This window comes from Engystomops pustulosus, chromosome 2 (assembly GCF_040894005.1).
Source record: "Engystomops pustulosus chromosome 2, aEngPut4.maternal, whole genome shotgun sequence".
Classification (NCBI taxonomy): Eukaryota; Metazoa; Chordata; class Amphibia; order Anura; family Leptodactylidae; genus Engystomops; species Engystomops pustulosus.
This window is the reverse complement of record NC_092412.1, coordinates 86,277,879-86,299,966: the sequence shown is the minus strand read 5'-3', so window position 1 is coordinate 86,299,966 and position 22,088 is coordinate 86,277,879. Positions and strand designations below refer to the sequence as shown.

Genomic DNA, 22,088 nt, shown 5'->3' with positions numbered 1-22,088 from the left:
AAAAAAAAAATATATAATAATAATAATAATAATAATAATAATAATAATAATAATAATAATATTATATATATAAAAATGAGGTATTTTCTTAAACGTGGCGAACCATAGAATACAAATAATATACTATTTTTATGGTATGGTAAACGACCAAAAAAAAAATTGATTTTTATTTCCTCCATCAAGAAAGTTAAAAAAAACTTACCAATTAGCTATAGATGCCCCAAAATTATTTAACAGAAAAGTTCATCTCATGTGCCAAAAAAAAGCCCCTATAGGTCCACTTAAAAAAAAAATTATAGCCTGTACAATTAGACAATGCAAATCTGCTCTGGATGGCGCCTCTTTCCATTTTATGCCAGACCGTGTGCCCATACAGCAGGATACCACCACATATGGGATATCGGTACACTCAGGAGAAATTGGGTATCAAACTTTGTGTTGCCTTTTTTCATTTAATCCATTTCAAATGTTTAATTTTCCAACTAAAATGAATGTATTGTCAAAAAAATATTACAATTTGTAGACTGCACCACCATTTTGTTTTAACCCCTAAAAAAACCATAAAGGGTTAAACAAACTTCTTAAAAGAGCTTTTTCATACGTTGAGGGGTGTAGTCTCCATAATGGGGTAATTTACAAGTCTATCTATTATTTAGATTCACATTCAATTAAAAGTTGAGCAGGTCCATCTAAATACGGGTTTTGCAGATTTTCCAAAAAATATGAAAAATGGCACCCAAATTCTGGGCCTTATAACATTCTAGTAAAATATGTGGAATCTTAAAAAACCTTGCCAACATAAAAGAAAATGTGGAAAATGTAATTTATGAATTTATTTGGGTGCTTTGTGTCAGGTTCGCTAGGGAGATTGCTGGGACTTCTGGTTCTTCTGGTGGTACCAGCAGCGTTCTCCGAACCCCGGCGCGTATCCGCGCAAACTCCACCTCTCGTCCTGGGCAGCGGCTGCTAAGATCTCGCGCTGTCTAGGAGTGGCTGGGACTTTGAACCTCTGCTTGGTGCCTGGTTGTTTCTGCACCATGAGGGGTTAATTCCCAGATGCTGTCCAGCACCTATCAGGTTCTGGAGGTGGAGTTCTTGCTGCATAAATTGCAGCTTCACTAGTCACCTGTGCCAGTGTTTGAAAATCCCTTTCTCCACTCGCTGCTCTAGGTTGTATTGCTCAGTATCTTTATCTGTATTGTTGTTACCTCGGCTAGTTTTTGACTTTGACTCTTTGCTTACTGATTTTGCTATTGACGTACCCTCTCGTTGTGATTCCGGCTTGTTTACCATTCTTTTGTGTTTTATGTTGTCAGTCTGTTTTTTCCTTCCCACACTTATTCCAGCGTATCTCGAAGTCTTCAAGTAGTCGCCCCACGGTTTAGCGTGGGGGGGCTATAGGAAGGGACAGAGGTTGGGGCAAGCTCAGGGCTCACTATCCCCTGTCTTTTGTGTACCAATCTTAACACTTTGACTATCTGCACCAAAGTGAGAGTTTAGATCTTTGAAAATAAAGAATTTTTCAAAATTTAGGTTTTTATCATAACTAAACACAAAAGATTTCAACCATATTTTAAAACTAATTTGAAGTACAATGTGTCACAAGAAAACAAATCTCAAAATTCCCTGGATATCTTATAGCGTTCCTAAGCTATAAGCACTTATAGTGACATAGGGCAGATTTGATAAATGGGCCAGCGTCCTAAAGGCCAAAGAGTCCCGTAGGGGTTAACAATATTTCTACCCTGGAAAGGAGCTCTGCTTGTTTACTCACCTTTTAACATGTAAGTAATATGGTTTTACTACAATAAAATTGTAGAGGTTTTATAAAGAGTATTATTATTTCTCAAATATACTGTTTCCTGTTGCTACTGTTCCCATGGTAGATCTGTCTACCAGATTGAAGAGGGAACCCTCTCTACTCTCCCATTTTGTCATACAGCTGTAACAAATAGTATTAACCGTCTTCTCTCTCCCTGGCTGTATTATGGTTTGGGCATTTTTTTCAAACATCAAGCTGAAAGCGAAGGTACTAATCATCTCTACATAAATACACACAGGGAGAATAGATTTAAAGGAAACCTACCAGTTAGAATGGTAGGTGTAAGCTGGAAGTACCGAGCACCAGCTCACCCTGATACTTACCTTCGTTAGTGTTATTAACCGCTGTATTGCGGTTTTAAAACTTTTTAAACTTTATAGCAGAAGAGGCTTCGGTCTCCGGCATTTCCTATGTAGGCGCACGCACGATCGTGCGCACACAGCGCCGAAGCAGCTTCTGCTATAAAGTTTTAAAAAAGTGTTAAAGCCGCGATACAGCGGTTAATAACACTAACGAAAGTAAGTACCGGCACCAGCTCACCCTGAGCTGGTGCTCGGTACCTACTGCTTATCCCTATCATTCTAACTGGTAGCTTTCCTTTAATAGACAGACAAAATACCCACAGAAATACAGATCTCTATGGGAGGGAGCTCTGTAGTCCGATATATTACAAACTAAGCAGAATTTCTTAAAGAAGTATATGAGAAAAATGTTCACAGTCCTGCCCCCCACAGTATTAAATATTATCTTAATATTACACTAATGATATAAGAAAACACAAGAGATATGTTTGCTAAACTTGCTATACTGTGTATAACCTGTGGTTTACCATGCAAATATAAATTCAACCGGTGAATTGTTAATGTCTCATAACAGAGTTATGTAAGCCATCTTTGTGCAGTTACACTTTCTCTATAAGTGTACATCTGTAAGTCCTTTATTTTTTTTGTCATCTTACTGCTATAATCCATTTGTGGCAATATGTCCCAAACATGTCTCTAATTGCTTCTGAGAACCTTTGCATTTGGGGCAAAATGCATTGGCCTTGCTTCTTAACCAGTGCTTCAGGACAACTATTATCTTTGGTAACAAAAATACTTAATACTAGTAATTTTTGGAACATAAAGTGATATGTATACCCACCATTCTCATTGGGACTGTTTAGTTAATGTGATTTAAAAAAAAAAAAACATATTACTAATGAACTAATATACTTAAATTTTATTATACGTCATGTTTGCTGTTGAAGGGGTGTCAAACCATAGGTCCACGTAGACCTCTCTTTTATGCCGAGTAAAAGCTAATTTGCATGGATTTTTCTTTGTTTCTGTGCATTTACAATGCAAGACAGTATAACTTTTCATAAAAATTTTTATGTAGATAGTACTTCCTGATTTTTTTTTTAAAACCAAAAGAAGTTTATGCATTATATACATTATCATATTTTAAATTATTAAAATGAACAGTCTGGTATTTTTAAAAATGCATAAAAATGAAAGTAAAGATATTATTATTGAATCTTATAGAATTTTATAGGTCATTCAAATTAATGAGCAAACATATAGTTAAGAAGTCAAAACAAAAAAATATTTTCTATATGTCATAAAATGCCCTGGGAATACTCTGCTAATTAAAAAGCTAGAGGTAATATGTGTTTTCTTAATGAGTGAACTAATTAATTATCCCCTTGGGAGTCATTTTTGGACATTAAAGTTTTGCTTTAAAATCCATAGATAATTCATAGGCCTTTTGACTAATTAACAATTACATTTTCATCCCCCCACCCAACAAAATATTAACATGAAATTCTCTGTGCATACATAACAGTTCACAGAAAAAGTCTCTTGAGTAAAAAGTGATAGACATTGATATTCAGCTTTTTGTATTGTTAATAACCAAATCTCAAAAGTCATTACATTTTAATATATTTTCATTAACAGCACCACTAACATTTATCCCCAAAGTAATCCAATGAGCTAAAAAGTTAATAACCCTTATACAGTAATGATAAAAATAAGAATACACCCTCTTTATATTATAATACAGTATGTAAGACCATATAATTTAATCTAAAATAATCAGGTTCTTACAAACTTTTAATCCCTTTGGGCCTCCAATATACCTTTTTACTGACCTATTTAAAATGCTGTGCATTTAACTCTTTAGATGCTGCATTAAATAAAGACGGTCATGTATGTGGTTTGTGAGGGAGGAGACACCTTATGTGAACCATAAGTACTCCAACTGATATGATTTTGTGAATGAATATCATCTATAGTAGACGGGAGCCCAATGAATCACCCAAGGTTTGCCATCAGCATGGGTGTATTATGCTGTGCCAGACATGTCAATAAAAGTTAATTTTTTAAGTTATAAAAACAGCGCTATTAAAAACTGCAGCTTGTTACACAAAACATGGCAAGATACAGTGATATTGGAGGAGGTAATAACAAAAGTATAAAAAGAAGTGGCCTGGGGGTTAACAATTAGGTAAATACAACCTCAGTTATACAGCACGTGACAAATTACATTACACATTGTTATTATTATCCGAAATACAAGCAGTGTGTTATCAACTAAGTACAACCTCACAGCTTTAAGTTTCAGTCAGATTAACTTATCTTCAGCATTTTGCTGGTTTTGATAACACAATGCAAAGGAGACAATACATTAGCAATGATCTGACAGAAGCGGGTGTTACTGTCCCTCCATCTGGGAGAGAGCATAAGGCAATTTCCAAACAATTTGAAGTCCATTATTTAAAGTTTAGAATGAGAAAAATTATTCCAAGTGAGGCACATTGAAGACATCTGAACAAGTTTACCCCGAGCATACTGTGTATTGCTCAAAGAAATTACAAATAAACCCAAGCTCTATATATCAAATTTTACAGCGCTTTCTTAGTAGGTCAAATGTTTTGAGTTTATAAGAGTAAAATTAGCAGTAGACTGAATAAGTGTGTAACGCTGGTGAACCGTCACATGCTTGCCTTCAGCCGCCATGTCCAGCGCGGGCATGTCCCAGGCTATCAGCATGCACCCCCCCCCCCAATCATATAATCCAGCATGCCTTACTCTTGCAAGGTTGTTAGTTAGGTCTAAACTTGCTTTATGGTTTGTATCTATGGTTGTGTCTTCCCGTGCGAGACCCCGGCTCGTCCTCCGTTTCTGCAACATGTTCCCTGGCAGCTGACCCAGGCTTGTATTCTGAACCTGCGCTCCCTCTGCTTGTCTACATTTCTGCTTGTATGCTGCCTGGCCTGCCTCGACTCCGGACTGACTCTGACCTCCCACTCTGCCTGATCCTATGGTACCACGTACCGATGTCTCTGAAACATTACTAAAATCAACTCCAACCCCTTGTGCCTCAACATAATTTTGGTGCATGTTGCCACAGAGGTGTCTAGATCAGAGGGGGAAGGAATAAAAAATTGACTATTGACAGGTGTAAACTCAAATTTACTATTTTAGTTTACACGTGTTGGATAAAGCTAGTCAGGAGGGGGCTTTTTTGTATAAGGTATCTACTAAGCTAAAACACATTTACCATTTATGAATAATATCCTTCTGGTTTTATTTTAAGAAAAGTTCAATTAAAAAATAAACATTTTTAATAGAAAAATTTAGGAAAAAAAGCATTAAAAGAAACCCATAAACACATAAAGGCATATATACCAATCTGATTTTATTAGAATTATGTCGGACCAAAAGAATGTCTCACTTATCAAGGGTTTAAGGCAGTTTTTAGACATTGTTACCTCTAGTATGACAAAAAGCATGTGACCTTTGAAAAGGTGGCAAGGCCTTGTAAGAAAAGTTAGAGTGTCAAAGTCTACAAAAAAAACAAACAAACAAACCCTTGAATCTTGGCTTTATAGCGTTAACTAAGCCAACTAATAGAAGGTGTAAAGTACAACTAGTCAGTCTTATACTATAACAGACAGGCCGGGGACAGAACCCGGAATACCCGGGCAAGTGTCAGGGCTTCTGCTGCTGGGAGGGCCCACTCGAAGCGGGGAGTTAAATGTAATCATTCTGCAGAGAGCAGTGCCTGTGCTGCAGTGTTGGACCATTCCACCTGCTGGTACTACCTTGCTTTAGCCGTTTCCTTCTTTCATAATGGAAGACCCACCAACCAGCCCGGGTCGTCTATGAAACTGCCAGAAAGTGGCCTGTACTATGCTCTTCCTGGCAGCATAAGAACCCCCCCACAAGTCACTTGTTACATGCCCTGTGTCTTTAATATGACACCACCTGCCTGTTGGGAGGTGAGGAAGCAGCAGTGCAGTACCTCAGGTGCTGGAACATCCCTGTGCCCCATGCACTAGTAGCTGTATATCTGCTCTTCTATTCTCCTGGGATGACAGAGGTCCAACCACAGCTTATCAACAGGAGAGGGAAGTATGTGACTGTACTTGTATGTATGTTTACATGTGTGTGATGTGAGCAAATATACATAAGTATATGTGTTATTGAGTATTATGTATGTGAGTATATATTATATACATGTGTAATAGGTATATGCTTTATGTATGCGAGTACATATTATATACATGTGTAATAGGTATATGCTGTATGTAATGTATTTATGTGAGTACATATTATATGCATGGGTAATAGGTATGTGCTGTATGCAGGGCACATCATGTTTCTGTATTTTATAGTGGAAAAAACAACTCAGACTGCTGGCATGACAGAAGCTGACAAACAGCTGCAGGTGTAAGCTTTTTTTTTGTAGGAGACCTCAACCTCAGTTATGCTACTATTCATGGATCTAAAGCAGCCTCAGAAAGCAGGACATGGCTCTTCTGCCTGCACAGTACGGGCAGTTCCCGGGTTACATACAGGATAGGTTCTGTAGGTTTGTTCTTAAGTTGAGTTTGTATGCAAGTCGGAACTGTATACCTTATCATTGTAACCCCAGACAAAAATTTTTGGGGGTTTTATTTGGGTTTTAACCGGTCAAGGACTAAGCCATTATACACCTTAATGACCAGGAAAAATTTCACAATTTTGCTATATGCTGTTTAAGGTGAAAATTTCTCAGCAGTTAATTGCCATATGTCTCTTATATTCATGTCATTTTTAGTTAACAAATAGGGCTGCATTTTGTGATTGGCTGTTCATTTCAATTATTTTTAGTTTTTTTTCTAAAGTATGAAAAATGGACAAAAAATTTTAAAAAATGGCAAATTTATCATTTTATGTACGCAGTATTCACACATAGTATGGGATTCTAGCTAAATTAACCTAATTTTATATTCTGCTATTTCTCCCGTGCATGAGGATACCCAATGTGTGTGTGTTAATTGCAGTATGGGCACGTGCCATGGCCTGGCACAAAAGGAGACAGTTTGGACTTTTTTGTTCTATAAATCCCTCAGATAATTTTCGAGGCGTATACAGCGTTTTGGACATCCTTGACCGCAGGGGTATTGCAATCTCCCCATAAATCATGTCACCTCCTAAAGTAGACCCCTCAAGCTATTTATTAAGTGGTTTAACATTTTCATAGGCGCTCTGGGTTTTTTCAGACTTTTTCTTGAAAAAGACAGAAAAATGAAATTTTCATGTTTTTTTAGCAAATGGGTCAATTTAAGCGCCCATTTTTCACACACAGTTCAGGAAGTGGGTAATAGTGACCTCATTTCACATTCTGCTATTTCTCCCGTGCATGAGGATACCCAATATGTGTGTGTGAGTTGCTAAATGGGCACGTGCCACGGCCTGGCACAAAAGGAGACAGTTTGGACTTTTTTGTTCCATAAATCCCTCAGATAATTTTCGAGGCGTATACAGCGTTTTGGACATCCTTGACCGCAGGGGTATTGCAATCTCCCCATAAATCATGTCACCTCCTAAAGTAGACCCCTCAAGCTATTTATTAAGTGGTTTAACATTTTCATAGGCGCTCTGGGTTTTTTCAGACTTTTTCCTGAAAAAGACAGAAAAATGAAATTTTCATGTTTTTTTAGCAAATGGGTCAATTTAAGCGCCCGTTTTTCAAACACGGTTCAGGAAGTGGGTAATAGTGACCTCATTTCACATTCTGCTATTTCTCCCGTGCATGAGGATACCCAATATGTGTGTGTGAGTTGCTAAATGGGCACGTGCCACTGCCTGGCACAAAAGGAGGCAATTTTGTATTTTGTGGGCCAATAAAACTCTTTGCTAATAACTACTCATAAAAAGCAGATCTACAAAGTATTCATCTAGGGGTATAAGGAAATTTTTAGAGAAAAAAAAAGAAAAAAAATATAATGTGCATGCAGATAAAGGTATCTGCATCATTCAGTTAATGGGAGACAAACTTTTCACCCCCCCCCCCCCCCTCCCAATACTGTTTCCCTTTTGCAAAATAAAGAAAAATTCTGGGGAAAAAAAAAAATCACTTTTGGCTATATTTCGAAATTAATTACTAACAATTTAGAACGGTGTGGTACTTCTTAAAGCAGGGATGAATGCACAGGCCGGGCTGTGAGGGACATGAGGCACAGAAGTAACGGGAATCTCTGCGCTGTCCATTTTTACTGCAGACACGACACCTTTTCTGGGGGTAGTTACGGGTTTCCGTTGCTGGAATGGGACTGATAAAATGCCTTTCTGTAAGTCTTTTGACATTTTCACACTCAAGGCTTTGTCTGGTGTCCTGAGGTTCAAATATGAGGCCTTCAATGATTTTCTCCTGAAAATCAAGGTATGTGTCCCTGCCCCCCTTCTTTTTATAAAGAACAAAGGCATTGTGTATTCCAATTTGAATTAGGTAAATTGCAACTTTTTTGTACCAGGTTTTTGTTTTTCTTTTGACTAAATAGGGTTGTAACACCTGGTCGCTTAAATCCACCCCCCCCATGTACTTATTGTACTCAGCCACACTAACTGGCTTTTGTCTGTCTGCTGGTGCCCCTCTTTCCCGCACTGATACGCATTCCGCAGAATGGATGGTGCTCAATAAATATACATCTTTGCGGTCTCGGTATTTGACCGCTAACAATTCGTCACAAGCGTACGCACAGGACTCCCCCTTTTTCAAGGCTTTCCCCACTAACTGCTGCGAAAAACCTTTTCTGTTTTTGCGCATCGTTCCACACGCCCCAGTGTTTGCAGCATGCAAATGTCTGAATAGGGCCACACTTGTATAAAAATTATCACAGTACAAGTGGTACCCTTTATGTAGCAGAGGCTGCATTATCTCCCACACGATCTTGCTGCTAGTGGAGAGATCAGGAGAGCACCCAGGAGCAGTAATAGTCCGGTCACGTCCTTCATAAATCCGAAAGGCTGTGGTATATCCGGACTCGCTTTCACAAAGCTTATATAACTTTATTCCATAACGTGCCCGTTTGGAAGGGAGATATTGGCGGAAGCTGAGTCTGCCATGAAAACTCAGGAGGGACTCATCCACAACCACATTCTGCTCTGGCAAATATTTTTCAATGAAACTCTTATTTAGCATATTTATAAGGGGCCTTAGTTTGTACAAGCGGTCACGGTTTGGATCACTGCTTGGAGGAGCTTGTGAATTGTCACTGAAGTGCAGGAACCGCATTATGTGTTCATAACGTGACCTGGACATGACTGCGGAATATACAGGTGTCACTTGGATGGGATTTGTAGACCAGTATGATCTAATTTTGGGCTTTTTTACAATACCCATATTTAGGGTTAGTCCCAAAAATTGTTTTATTTCATGAATATTAGTTGGTGTCCATTCTCTTGCATGGACAGATAATGGGTTCTGTCTTATGTACTGGGTGGCATATAAATTGGTTTGGTGGACAATATGATCTAGCAGAGTGTCGCTTAGAAATAAAAGAAAAAAGTCCATTTCTGCAAAACTGGAATCGTCCACTGTTATGCCAGGGGTGACAGTGAACGCATTAACTCTGGGTGTAAAAGATGGAGCTGGTTCCCATGGGAGAGTGCGTGCCTCAATTATAGGGGCTACAACGCTGCTAGGTCCTGCAACCTCCTGATCTGCTGCGTCAACATCACCAGAGACACCCCCTGTGGATGATTCTGAAGTGACGCTGGCATTGTCACTGCCTTCAATGTAGTCCATATCTGATGCGGTCTCAAATTCAGAATCGGACTGAAGCAAGGCGTAGGCCTCCTCAGCAGTATATTGCTTTCTCGCCATAATAACACTAACTAAATAACGCTAACTAAATAACACTAACTAACACTAATTTTTTTTATGCTTTTTTGTTTTATATATATTTTTTGTATTTTTCTAGTTTTTTTAAATTTTTTTAATACTTTTTATAGTTTTTTTTATATAACCTTACAAACGTTAGCAGTAACGAAACTAGCAAACTTTACGTACGCTTTGTAAGTGAAAGCACTAAGCGTACCAACAAAAAAAATAAATTGTAAAAAAATGAAGGGTTAATCACCCACAGTAATAGGCAACGGTAAAAATTACCGCACCAATGCGCCCGTAGGTCCTACCTGCCTATAAGTAATCTATTACACAGGTATATTACACAGGTATATGGGGAAAAAACTTTTTTTTCTTGGTAGAGAACTGTGTAAAGAAAGGGTTAAATAACCGGTATATAAAGGGTTAATCAGTACAGGGAAGTAATGTGCTGCTTGAAACTGTAGAATACAATGAATCGATCTGACAATGAATCTTTCTTCTTCTCTTCTCCTCACAAAGAAACAAAGTGTGAGGAGAAGAAAAGAAGCAGAAGATTCAGTGTCAGATAACAATAATAAACTTTGATGTGACAGCTGTGATTTGTTCTCACAGCGATCACGTGTGCAGGGAGGACAGGATTGGTCCCCCAAACTTTGCCTAGTGACCAAGGCTGCTGGTAACAGCCTTGGCACTAGAAAAAAAAGTTATACACTGCGCCTGTGCAGTGATTAAAGTGCCGCCGTGAATCGGCTATGCGCCGGACTTTAAGGACCGCGGCCGCCCGCCGTGAATACACGGCGGGCGGTCGCGAACCGGTTAAAAATGTTGGATTGTCATCAGAACCAGGATTAACCATAAAGCTGCATTGCACCTGTGATAACTGTTACAGCTGTTTATTGTAGCCTAAGGCTAAAGTACAGTAAATTACCAAATATCCAGAGGTCCGTTTGTCACTAGGGGTCGTCTGTAAGTCGAGCTGAATATTTCACAGAGAACTGCCTGAGCCTAGTGCTAGAGATGGGCGAATGTTAAAACTCGTTTTGTCCCGATTCGCCGAATTTTTCGAAAAAATTTGTTTTGACCCGAATCGAATCAAAACGAATCACGTTAAAAAAACGGCATTTCCTGGCTGCAGAGAGCCTGTAGGGTGTTGTAGAACGTTGTGCCATGCTTAAATAAGCATAGGGAGCGTGGTTTGGTCTTCAAACAATGCTGTGTTTTAATATGACACGCACATGACAGCCGCGGCTCTCAGGTGGCAGCAGCAGGAGTAGGCTGCAGAGTGGCACAATGACAAATTATGGAGGTGGTGGAAACATGGTAGGCCACAAAGTGGCACAATGATAAGAGTGTGGAGGTGGCAGCAGCAGAAGCAGCAGCAGGAGCCCACATGTGGCAGCAACATGGTGGCAGCAACAGGGATAGCCACAGAGTGGCACAATTATATAGTGTGGAGGTGGCATCAGCAACAGGAGGCCACAAAGTGGCACAATGATAAGAGTGTGGAGGTGGCGACAGAAAAAGCAGCAGCAGCAGTCAGCAACATGATGGCAGCAACAGGAAAAGCCACAGAGTGGCACAATGATATAGTGTGAAAGTGGCATCAGAAGCAGCAGGAGCCCGCAGAGTGGCACAATGATATAGTATGAAGGTGGCATCAGTAGCAGCAGCAGGGGTAGCACAATGATATAGTGTGAAGATGGCATCAGAAGCAGCAGAAGCCCACAGAGTAGCACAATGATATAGAGTGAAGGTGGCATCAGAAGCAGCAGGAGCCTGCAGAGTGGCACAATGATATAGTGTGAAGGCGGCATCAGAAGCAGCAGGAGCCCGCAGAGCGGCACAATGATATAGTGTGAAGGCAGCATCAGAAGCAGCAGGAGCCCACAGAGTGGCACAATGATATAGTGTGAAGGCGGCATCAGAAGCAGCAGGAGCCCGCAGAGTGGCACAATGATATAGTGTGAAGGCAGCATCACAATCAGAAGGATCTCACAGAGTGGCACAATGATATAGTGTGAAGACGTCATCAGAAGCAGCAGCAGCAGGATCTCGCAGAGTGGCACAATGATATAGTGTGAAGGTGGCATCAGAAGCAGCAGGAGCCTGCAGAGTGGCACCATGATATAGCGTGGAGGTGGCGGACAATTCCCTGGTAAAGATGGTAGGAGGCAGATGGTGCAACTAGCAGCAGATGTGTGGCATTAGGCGGGTGGCAGCATCAGAATAGTAGCTGAGGCAGGTAGTTAGAACCCAGACTCATTTCTCAACGTTTGGAGGAGGCGTCATGGCTGATCTAATCTGATGCATTAGGCATTGGTGAGTTGAAATCCTGGCCGATCCAAGCCTGATTCATCTTGACAAAAGGTCAGTCTCTCCACATTACGGGTGGACAAGCGGGTTCTCCTGGGGGTAACGATGGCCCCCGCCGCACTGAACACCCGCTCTGATGCCACACTACTGGCCGGGCAGGACAGCTTCTCTACTGCAAACACCGCAAGTTGCGGCCACGCATCAAGTTTTGCTGCCCAGTAGTCCATGGGATCCTCTACCTCAGGTGGTAGAGTGCTGTCCAAGTAGGCCACCACCTGCTGGTGCAGGGCCTGCTTCATGTCCTGCTGCTGCTGGTGGCGGCTACCCTCCTCACTAAGCGGGTGAAGGAAATTGCTCATTAAGGAATCCAGACCTAAGCGACTGTTGATGGAACTGCTACTGCTCCTACCCCCCCAGCAGCCGTTGTAGTAGTACGTGAGCAATGACTGCCAGGAATCCCCCGGTCAGACCTGACAGAGGATGGACAATGGCGCACATAGGCAGCGGCCAACTGTGTGCTCAGTATTTCTCTATAGTATGCCAGTTGTTCCTTCTTCTCAGCAGCAGGAAAAAAGTCACCCATTTTGGACCGGTAGCGAGGGTCCAAGAGGGTGGAGAGCCAAAAGTCATCCCTATGCCAGATGTTGACTATTCGGCTGTCACTAGTTAGGCAAAGCAGCATGCTGCGGGCCATCTGCGCAAGTGACTCTGAGGGACTCCCGGCCTCCATATCCACAGTACACTGCCACGGTGCTTCTGGGTCATCTGCCTCGTCTTCTACCTCCTCCGTATGCTCCTGCTCCTCCTCTTCTGTCACGTGAGTAGAAAAACCACAAATTGCACCAGACTCTGCTTGTGCTCCAATGTCCTCCTCCTACCTCCTCCTCCTCCAGTTCAGCCCCCACCGGACTCATGTGGCCGTGAGATGTAGTCTCCACTTCTCCAGTGCCCTGACCAGACAGATTTTGCAGCACGAGTTCCAGGCCATGAAGCACTGGAATGACGTTATTCATCCCGCAGTCCTGGCGACTGACAAATAACGTGGCCTCTTCAAAAGGCCTGAGCAAACGACAGGTGTCACGCATGAGCCACCAATGGCTGACATCAAAGTTACTCAGGGGAGTACTTTGGTCCGCTTGCATCATCAAAAAATCATTAATGGCTTTTCTCTGTTCATACAGGCGGTCTTACATATGGAGGCTGGAATTCCAACGGGTGGAAACATCGGATATTAGACTATGTTGGGGTCGGCCATTCTGGCGCTGCAACTCGAGGAGGGTGTGCTTGGCTTTGTAAGAATGGCTGAAGTGCGTGCACAGTGTCCTGGCCATTTTTACAATGTCTTGCAGATGGGTGTAAGACTTCAGGAACTTGTTGACTACCAGATTGAAAACGTGCGCCATGCAGGGCGCATGGACCATCCCTCCTCGGTGCAGTGCGGACACCATGTTCCTCCCAATGTCTGTCACCATGGTTCCGATTTTTAGTTGTCGCGGAGAAAGCCACACATTGATTTCTTCTTGCATGACGCGGAGCAGTTCCTCCCCTGTGTGAGGAACCATGGCAAACCAGCTGTAGAACTGCGTGACACCGCTGTGCCCTGCACATGTGGTATGATGGAGCAACACTTGTGGAGGCTGAGGTGGTGGTGGAGAAGGAGGAGGCGGACACTGGCGAAGGAGCAGCAGTTTGACAACGTGGAGGAGAAAGCGCCATCTCTTGTGGAAGTTGTTGGTGTGGCTGGGCGGGAAGCACATTCACCCAGTGGGCCGTAAAGGCCCTGACCATAATTACAGCTCCACACGTCCGCCCACCTTGGAAGAAACTGATAAGCTCAAGGACTGGCCCACCTTCTGTTGTACATATTGCTGAAGGGCTGGCACAGCCTTTTTGGAAAAAAAATTGCGGCCTGGAACTCTCCACCTCGGTTCGGCACAAGCCATTATTTCTCTGAAGGGTGCAGAGTCCACGACTTGGAAAGGGAGAGACTGCAGTACAACTTCGACAAGAGCACGGTCAGCTTCTGCACCTTAGGATGGCTGCACGCAGAGTTGTCTTATTGTAATCGCCTTGCTCAACGACTGCTGGCGCCATGCTTAGCGTGGAGCCTCTAGACCGGGAGATGATGTCAAAGACAAACAGCTCCCTTCGGCAGAGGTGCTGGAGCCTTGACTTGAAACCGCATGTGTGCCACTAGGTGCTGCTGCTGTTGCTGCGCCTGCAGGATGGACCGCATCTGACACCTGTTTCTCCCAGGCCATTGGATGGTGACCCTGCATGTGTTGGCGCAGGGCCACGCTTCACTTTCTGCCCGCAGATATGACATATACCCACGCTCGGCTCCTCTGATGTCTTTACAAAAAACTGCCACACCGCTGGGGTGGTAATTTTACCGCCAACACTCTGCACTGAGCGACTACTACCGCCGCTGCTTATTTGGGCCTGCGAATCAGGATTTGTACCCCGCTGACATTTGGCTCCTGTCCTTGCACTGCTGCCACCCTGCTGACTCACAGCCACAGTAGCGACTTGCTGCCTGCTCCGCAAGCTGACACTCTCTTCGCCCGACGATGATGAATCTCCTGTTACACAGCCTGCCTACTGCAGGAAGCAGCAGAAGTCTGCCCTACCTCTTCACTGCAAAGCAGCTGCTGACTGTCCTCAAACACTTCGTCCTCTTGAATACTGGCGCTGAGCCCAGACCACCAAGTAGCTCTCTGGCTGTGGGAAAGGAACAGGACAGAGCCTGATTGAGGACAGGTGAGGGCCGCTGACCTGCTCCTGGGCCATGCCAACGAACTGTTGTATCAGAGGAACCCACGGACTCTTGGCTGGGGTTGTCAGAAGTTATATTTGAGGAATTGGATGACCTAGTCAATCATTCAACCACCTTTGGGTTGTTGATCAACACACTGCCACTAGATGACAACGGCAGTTCTGGCCTCACCCCTGTTGCGACATCCCCTTACTGTGCTGCCACCTCTGCTTGCTCCACCTGCCACCTTTCTGTCTGACATAGTGGTTTATAAACTACGTGGATTTGACACGTAAATATGGCTGTAAACTAGAGCCCCCAAAAGGTATGGCAATGTACGTTATACAGATAACCCACAACTGACAGCTCACTACTGCAGATGCATGAATGTCAAACAGATTTCTTCCTATTCGATTTTGTCACTAAATAGAACTGCTATTTGGGGTATACAGATCCCCCTTAACCCCTTCCCGACATTTGACGGAATAATACTGCATGGCGGGACCTGCTCGGTGAACGCCGTAAAAACAAAACACGAAAAACTCGCCAAAAATGTCAATTTTTTACAAAATCTCTTCACAAACATGTTCTAAAAAGTGATAAAAAAAAAGTTATGTACGACAAAATGGTATCAATGAAAAAACTCAACACGCAAAAAATAAGCCCTAAAGAGCTCTGTCAACCGAAAAATATTAGCTTTATATCTCCGTAAATATGGCGATGCAAAAACAAATGAGATTTCCTCTATATTAGTTTTTTTTCCAGTAAAATTGTAAAAATAAAATGAAAAACTATATAAATGAGGAATCACCGTAATTCTAGTGATCTGTAGAATAAAGATATTATATTATTTTTTAGTGTACGGTGTAAAACCCCCAAAAAATACAAAAAGAAAGGAAACCAAAATTGACAAATTTCTTTACACCCATACATTCAAGAGTTAATAAAATCTCATCAACCCACTAAAATGAAGTATTTGTAATGTGCATCTCATGTCGCAAAAAATAAGCCCTTATATGTCCGAATTGCCAAAAAAATTAAAGATTGCATAGCCAATTAAAAGTGACAATGCATAATCTGCTCTGAATGGCGAAGCTTCCCTTCGATGCCCTGGCGTGTGCCCATACAGCAGGTTGGGTATCAAATTTTGTGGAGCGTTTTGGTATTTTATCCAGTGAGAATTTGTAAATTTTTTGAAAAACACATTAATTTAGCCCAAAAAAATTTACTTTCAAAATTGTATCCGATTTTGTTTTAACCCCTGTAAAGGGTTAACAAACTTCATAAAAGTTTTTTTACATATGTTGAGGGGTGTAATTTCTATAATGGGGTAATTTATGGGGTTTTACTTTTATTTAGGTCTTTCAAGTGACTTGAAACCTGAGCAGGTCACTCAATAGCAGGATTTTGGGTTTTTTATGAAAATGTGAAAAATTGCACCCAACGTTCAAAGGCCCATAACATCCTACAAAAATAAGAGTATGCATAAAAAAAACCATGTCCACATAAAGTAGACATTTGGTGAATGTTAGTTATTAAGTTTTTTTGCTGTTATGACTATGTGTGGAAAAAGTAGAACATTTTGAAGTTCGAAAATCGAGAAATTTTCCAAATTTTCACCAAATATCTGATTTTCTCATAAATAAATGCAAAACATACCACCAAAATTTTTCAACTAACATGAAGTACAATGTGTCACGAGAAAACAATTTTAAAATCACTTGGATATGTTAAAGCGTTTCAAAGTTATAACCATTTATAGTGACACAGGGCAGATGTGAAAAAAATTGGCCGTGTCAGGAAGGTGAAAAGTGGCTTCAGCGTTAAGGGGTTAACGAACAACCAGGGATTAGTCCACCAATTGCTACTGCAGATGCATGAAAGTCAAACAGATTTCTTCTTATTCGATTTTGTCACTAAATAGAACTGCTATTTGGGCTATATAGAACCCCCTAAGAGAACAGCGAGGGATTGCAGCAAGAATCGCACAGTACAATAGCAGCAGTTGGGCGCTACAACATGAAATGTGAAGTGCTGAGATAGAAAATGGCTGGGGCTGTGTGACATCACATAAGCCTGCCGGTCACTGATTGGCTTACAGGTCTGCAGATGTCATCGGGGGTGTTCCTTTCGCCTTCCCAGAGTTCTCTGCCCCATGTAACAAGTTGTTCTTGCGCCCATTTAGCAGAAACATGAGGGGAAAAAAAACCAACTGCGTTCCCGCGAATCAGCATAAACTTTGGCTTTGTGACGAATCAAATTTTTCCTGAAATTCTAACCGAAGTTAAAATCATTAGAATCGATTCGCCCATCTCTACCTAGTGCCCCTGAGGAAAAACTCAGAGCATGTCCTATTCTTGTCTTATGGTTTATGTGGCTGTGAAACAATACTGATGCAACAAAGATGCATCCATATTTGCAGCTCAGTTGCTTATTAACACAATCATTTACCGGCCTGTGTTTTTAGGGAGCCAAAATGAGATGGCATACACATGGCACATTTTTGTAGGCCTACAGTTTAGTAACTACAGTATAAAAATACTGAAGACAGAGTAGCTGGTTGCCAGAGGACAAAAACCTCTGTGTGTAGGTAGCCGAACACTGTCTAGTCCAATCCGTCTGAGAATATCCTTCTTGAAGCCTCGTAATGTACTTGTGATCAATTGTTAGGTGGTGCTTGACAGTTTCCTCACTCTTGTAGTCTGCTTCCTTGCTATTGGGCTATCTTGCTATTCTGTCTATTCAACCTCTGCTAAGTTAATTTGACTTTCCTATAGCCGATTATGACTTGTATTCAGTTATTGCTTTGACACCTTTCTGAATCCTGGTGTGAAAACTGGTCTGTCGTTGACCTCCTGTTACCCGTTTGCTTCACCATCCAGCAGCTGCCAAATGTTAGCAGGATACAGATGGTGGTTCTCCCTTATTGGAGATGTTAATCTGCTATAGGCAGGGCCATAGTTCACAGGGACAACGCAGAGTTAGTTTTCACCACTTATCTAGTCTGACAGCTTGCACCAAGTCTGGTTGTGCTGTTTGCTGGTTAGGTTATGACAGGTTCTTGACAGCAGTTGTGTATTTTGCCATTAGGATTATATGCATATAAGTTTAGTCCTGAAATGTCACCCAGCCAAATTTCCTTAAATATATATTATTAAATAATATCTATAGATATAAAGATAGGGAGAGAGGGCAACACTGTTTACATTACAATAATTAAAATACTTTATATTGACTGTCTTAATGGAGATAAGTCAAAAAGGTGCCAAGAGCGTTAAGCCCTACATCTTCTCTTACAAGGGAAGAGCTTTGCAGTTGTGGTTTGTGGACATTATGTCCATCTTTTTCAATATTACTTGGAAACAAGAAGTAATGAGGCTCCATAACACTTCAATAGTATACAGCTAATATTGAATTACATATTACTTTTTATATTTCTATATAACACAGCTTAAATCTTAGCTTGGAATCTGTACATAAGCAGCATTTACCTCAGCATAACTTCACCGTATCACATTTGCCAAGAACCAAAACTTTCTATTAATTTACTCGTTTACTGTTTGCAATTCCAGTGTAGTCATTTATAGATACCCAAATATATATTAGTGTGTCTGGAACTGCTGTAAAAATGCATCACAACCTGCAATGCACAAATGCTACAATGTCTTACCTTAAGCTGTAGCACCATACAGTGGTCATTTCGAAGACTTGCATGCTACAATCAAACTCCTATTCTTACATGATTTATATTTTCTTGTTTTGTTCTTATTCTGTGTTGTTTTTAACAAGATGATATAAAACTCATATAAGTATTAACACTTGACATAAAAAAATGATAAAAGGATCAATTAAAAGGCAGACAATATTTATAGTATAGTATGATAACTTGAGGACAAGAAATCTCCACTACAAGTGAAATTCTTGCAGGTTTGAATGCTGTAAAGCCTAGGAATTCACAATTCACAAGCAATGGTTACAAGGAAGCAGGAAGTAAAAGTTACTTTGTAAAATGCGTCATATAGAACTATGAGCATCTAATTAAAGATTCAAAACCGCAAGATGGGTGCCATATTGAAGAGCAAATGCAGTAGCCACAATTATTTTGTCTATAACTAGTGTTGAGTAGACTGCTGGACTGGACCCCAAACTTAATCAGAAGTTTGAGTCAACCTAACTCCAGCTCAATCTCCTCTCTGCTGGTATTGTTTCTGGCACAAACAGCATTTAAAGAACATCTACCACCAGGATAAAGGATTGTAAACCAAGCACACTGACATACGGGTGTGCGCCCCGTCTGGCAGGTCTACTATCCTTTATGTTTCCTATTCCCTTGTTTTAAGAAAACACCTATGACACCAGGAGCCCCTTAGGCTCATTTGCATAATTTTAAAAGCCTTTTTTTTTAGAAAGCTAGGGCATAAGAAGCTAAAAGAAGAGTTGATCCTGCCAGAGGGGGCACACACCTGTATATCGGTGTTCTTGGTTTACAATCCTTGATCCTGGTGGTAGATGTCCTTTAAGTCAATGAAGCAAATGCGCCGGCACTAACATGCCAGTGGTGCAGGTGCTGCCATTATGTGCTGCCCAATGACGCCATAGGGAGGGACAACCCACCCATAAATGGTAGCACACGTGTGGCCAAAGCAATTTAAGTGCAGTCACCGAAATTAAGTTCCAATCGTTGGTGTTATTCACTGGGGCTCTTCCCCAAAAAGATTTTTCAAATTCGGGTTCCACTGGAATCGACCAAACCCAAATTTTCATGGGTCCGCTTGTTATTCAAAGCCTCCTTCCTTGTAAAATCACCTTTCATAATTATGCTAATAAACCTGAACGGCTCTGGGGTCGTTTCTAGAGCACCTCAGTGATGTAGCTTCACAGGCTGTTACAGGTCTCCCCTCCCCCTGGCATGTACGAGTGTAATTACATCTCTCATGCTGTACTCTGGTGACTGACAGATAATATGGCATACTCATAAAGATCCAGCAAACGGCAGGTGTCGTGCATCTGCTGCCATTTGTTAACTATTGGCTGACCAGAATTTGGTCATGGGCTTCCACTGCTCATATAACTAGTCCAACATGAGTAGCCTCTACAATAAATATTAGACAAGATGGAAATTAGGTTAGAAATTGGTGTAGGCTGAGAAAACGGTGGAAAAAAGGAAGCAGTGGAGTACATGTAAACTAGAAATATAGAAAGAGAATGCAGAGGCGGCATTGCAGTTACCTGGTTTGGTTGCCTCCTTCTCAACCACATTTATCCAGTGGGTAATAAAAGGTCATCATTACAATTCCAGACATCAGCGTGAAATGTGACGTCCATCAGGCTCAATGACTGGACCACCTTCTGCTGTACATGCTTATATAGGGCTAGCACATCCTTGGAAGAGAAATAATGAATTAACACCTTGGCTGGGCACAAGCTGTCAGTCATCTTAAATGAGCGCCATATGAAAAGAAATTGCAGGATCAGCAATTTGACAAAGTGCACATTCAGCTGCAGACCTGTTGGTTGGGTGTATGTATACTGTGGTTTCCTTGCAATCACCTCATCAAGTGTTGTAGCAACTGGCAGAAGGAGGTGGAGAAGGAACAGTGTATGAAGAAACAGCAGTGCCTTACCTGCTGCTGAGAGTTACTGCACTATAAACCACTATTCTGGCAGAAGGAGAGTTCTTATTTCCTGACGCTAGTCTAAAAGCTCTCACTCAGCTTAAACCGTTTCAAATACTCTACTAACATGATGCAGAGACTTTAAAACAGTTGGCTTACAAGGTAGCCAAAAGAGGCAATTTTTTTTCCTTGTCCTATTCTGAAAAACCGTATTTGCATATTATCCAGAATCCCCCAGTGGAGCATCAATGACTAAGTCTCCACGCACCTGCAAGGAGCGCTCTTAATTTCTGAACCTTGTCAAAAGCTTTTCATTCAACTTAACCAGTTACCTATGCTCAAAACAGCACTGTTTATTCTAAAAGGAACATATTCCACCGTTTAGACATGTTTTGGCTTCGATTCCAAATCATATCAGTAGGATTCTTGGAAGTCATGCTGAATGTTACAAGGTAGCCAAAATAGGCAATGTTCTCTTTATCCCCCAGTGGAGCATGAATAAAGGCTGTAAGTCTCCACGTGCCTGCAAGGCAGCTATAATTAGCTCTCCATAAGTAGAGCTCTTACTTTCTGACCCTGGTCATGCCCTTTGTACATTTTTGTTAGTTGTGCCTGTTCGCAAAATCATAATTTCAGAAATTTCTCTTCGCCCTTAGATATTGGTCAAATGTTATCTCATGTCTTAAAAGAGTAGGTGTAACAACACATTCCTATTGGTAAAGCCATTGGTTGCTGTGGGCTTCCTAAAAATTATGAATAGCAGTGTGATCGTAACGTGCATGGAGGTGGATGCCAGACTGGTGCAGCCACGCAACAAGTATTATGTACAGTACAGACCAAAAGTTTGGACATACAGAAAACTTTTTGAATGAGAATGTATTTTCATGACTATAAAAATTGTAGATTCACACAGAAAGCATCAAAATTATGAATTAACACATGTGGAATTATATACTTTGCCCACTCTTGCCATTCTTTTTATGAGCTTCCAAAGGTAGTCACCTGAAATGGTCTTCCAACAATCTTAACCCCTTAAGGACGCAGGGTTTTTCGGCTCATTTCTCGCTCTCCAACTTCAAAAATCCATAACTTTTTCATTTTTACGTGTACAGACCTGTGTGAGGGCTTATTTTGTGCGTAACAAATTTTACTTTCCCGTAATGTTATTTATTTTAACATGCCATCTACTGCGAAGCTGAAAAAAAATTCCAAATGTGGAAAAAGTGAAAAAAAACTGCATGTGCGTCACGTTCTTGTGGGCTCAGTTTTTAAGACTTTCACTCTTCGCTCCAAATAACACGCCTACTTTATTCTTTGGTTCGGTGCGATCGCAGTGATACCTAATTTATATAGGTTTTATTGTGTTTTAATACATTTTCAAAAATTAAACGAATGTGTACAAAAAAGAAAAAAAATATTTTGCCATCTGACGCTAATAACT

General features: G+C 41.3%; 1 long non-coding RNA gene across 1 annotated transcript in view; it reads right to left on the bottom strand.

Moving 5' to 3' along the window:
- The window catches only part of LOC140116556 (uncharacterized), an 82,856-nt gene that overhangs the window by 21,183 nt on the left and 39,585 nt on the right, over positions 1-22,088 (bottom strand). Inside the window, exon 3 of the long non-coding RNA XR_011852815.1 lies at positions 20,262-20,414. This is a non-coding gene — a long non-coding RNA (uncharacterized lncRNA). The remainder of the gene's footprint in view (positions 1-20,261; positions 20,415-22,088) is intronic.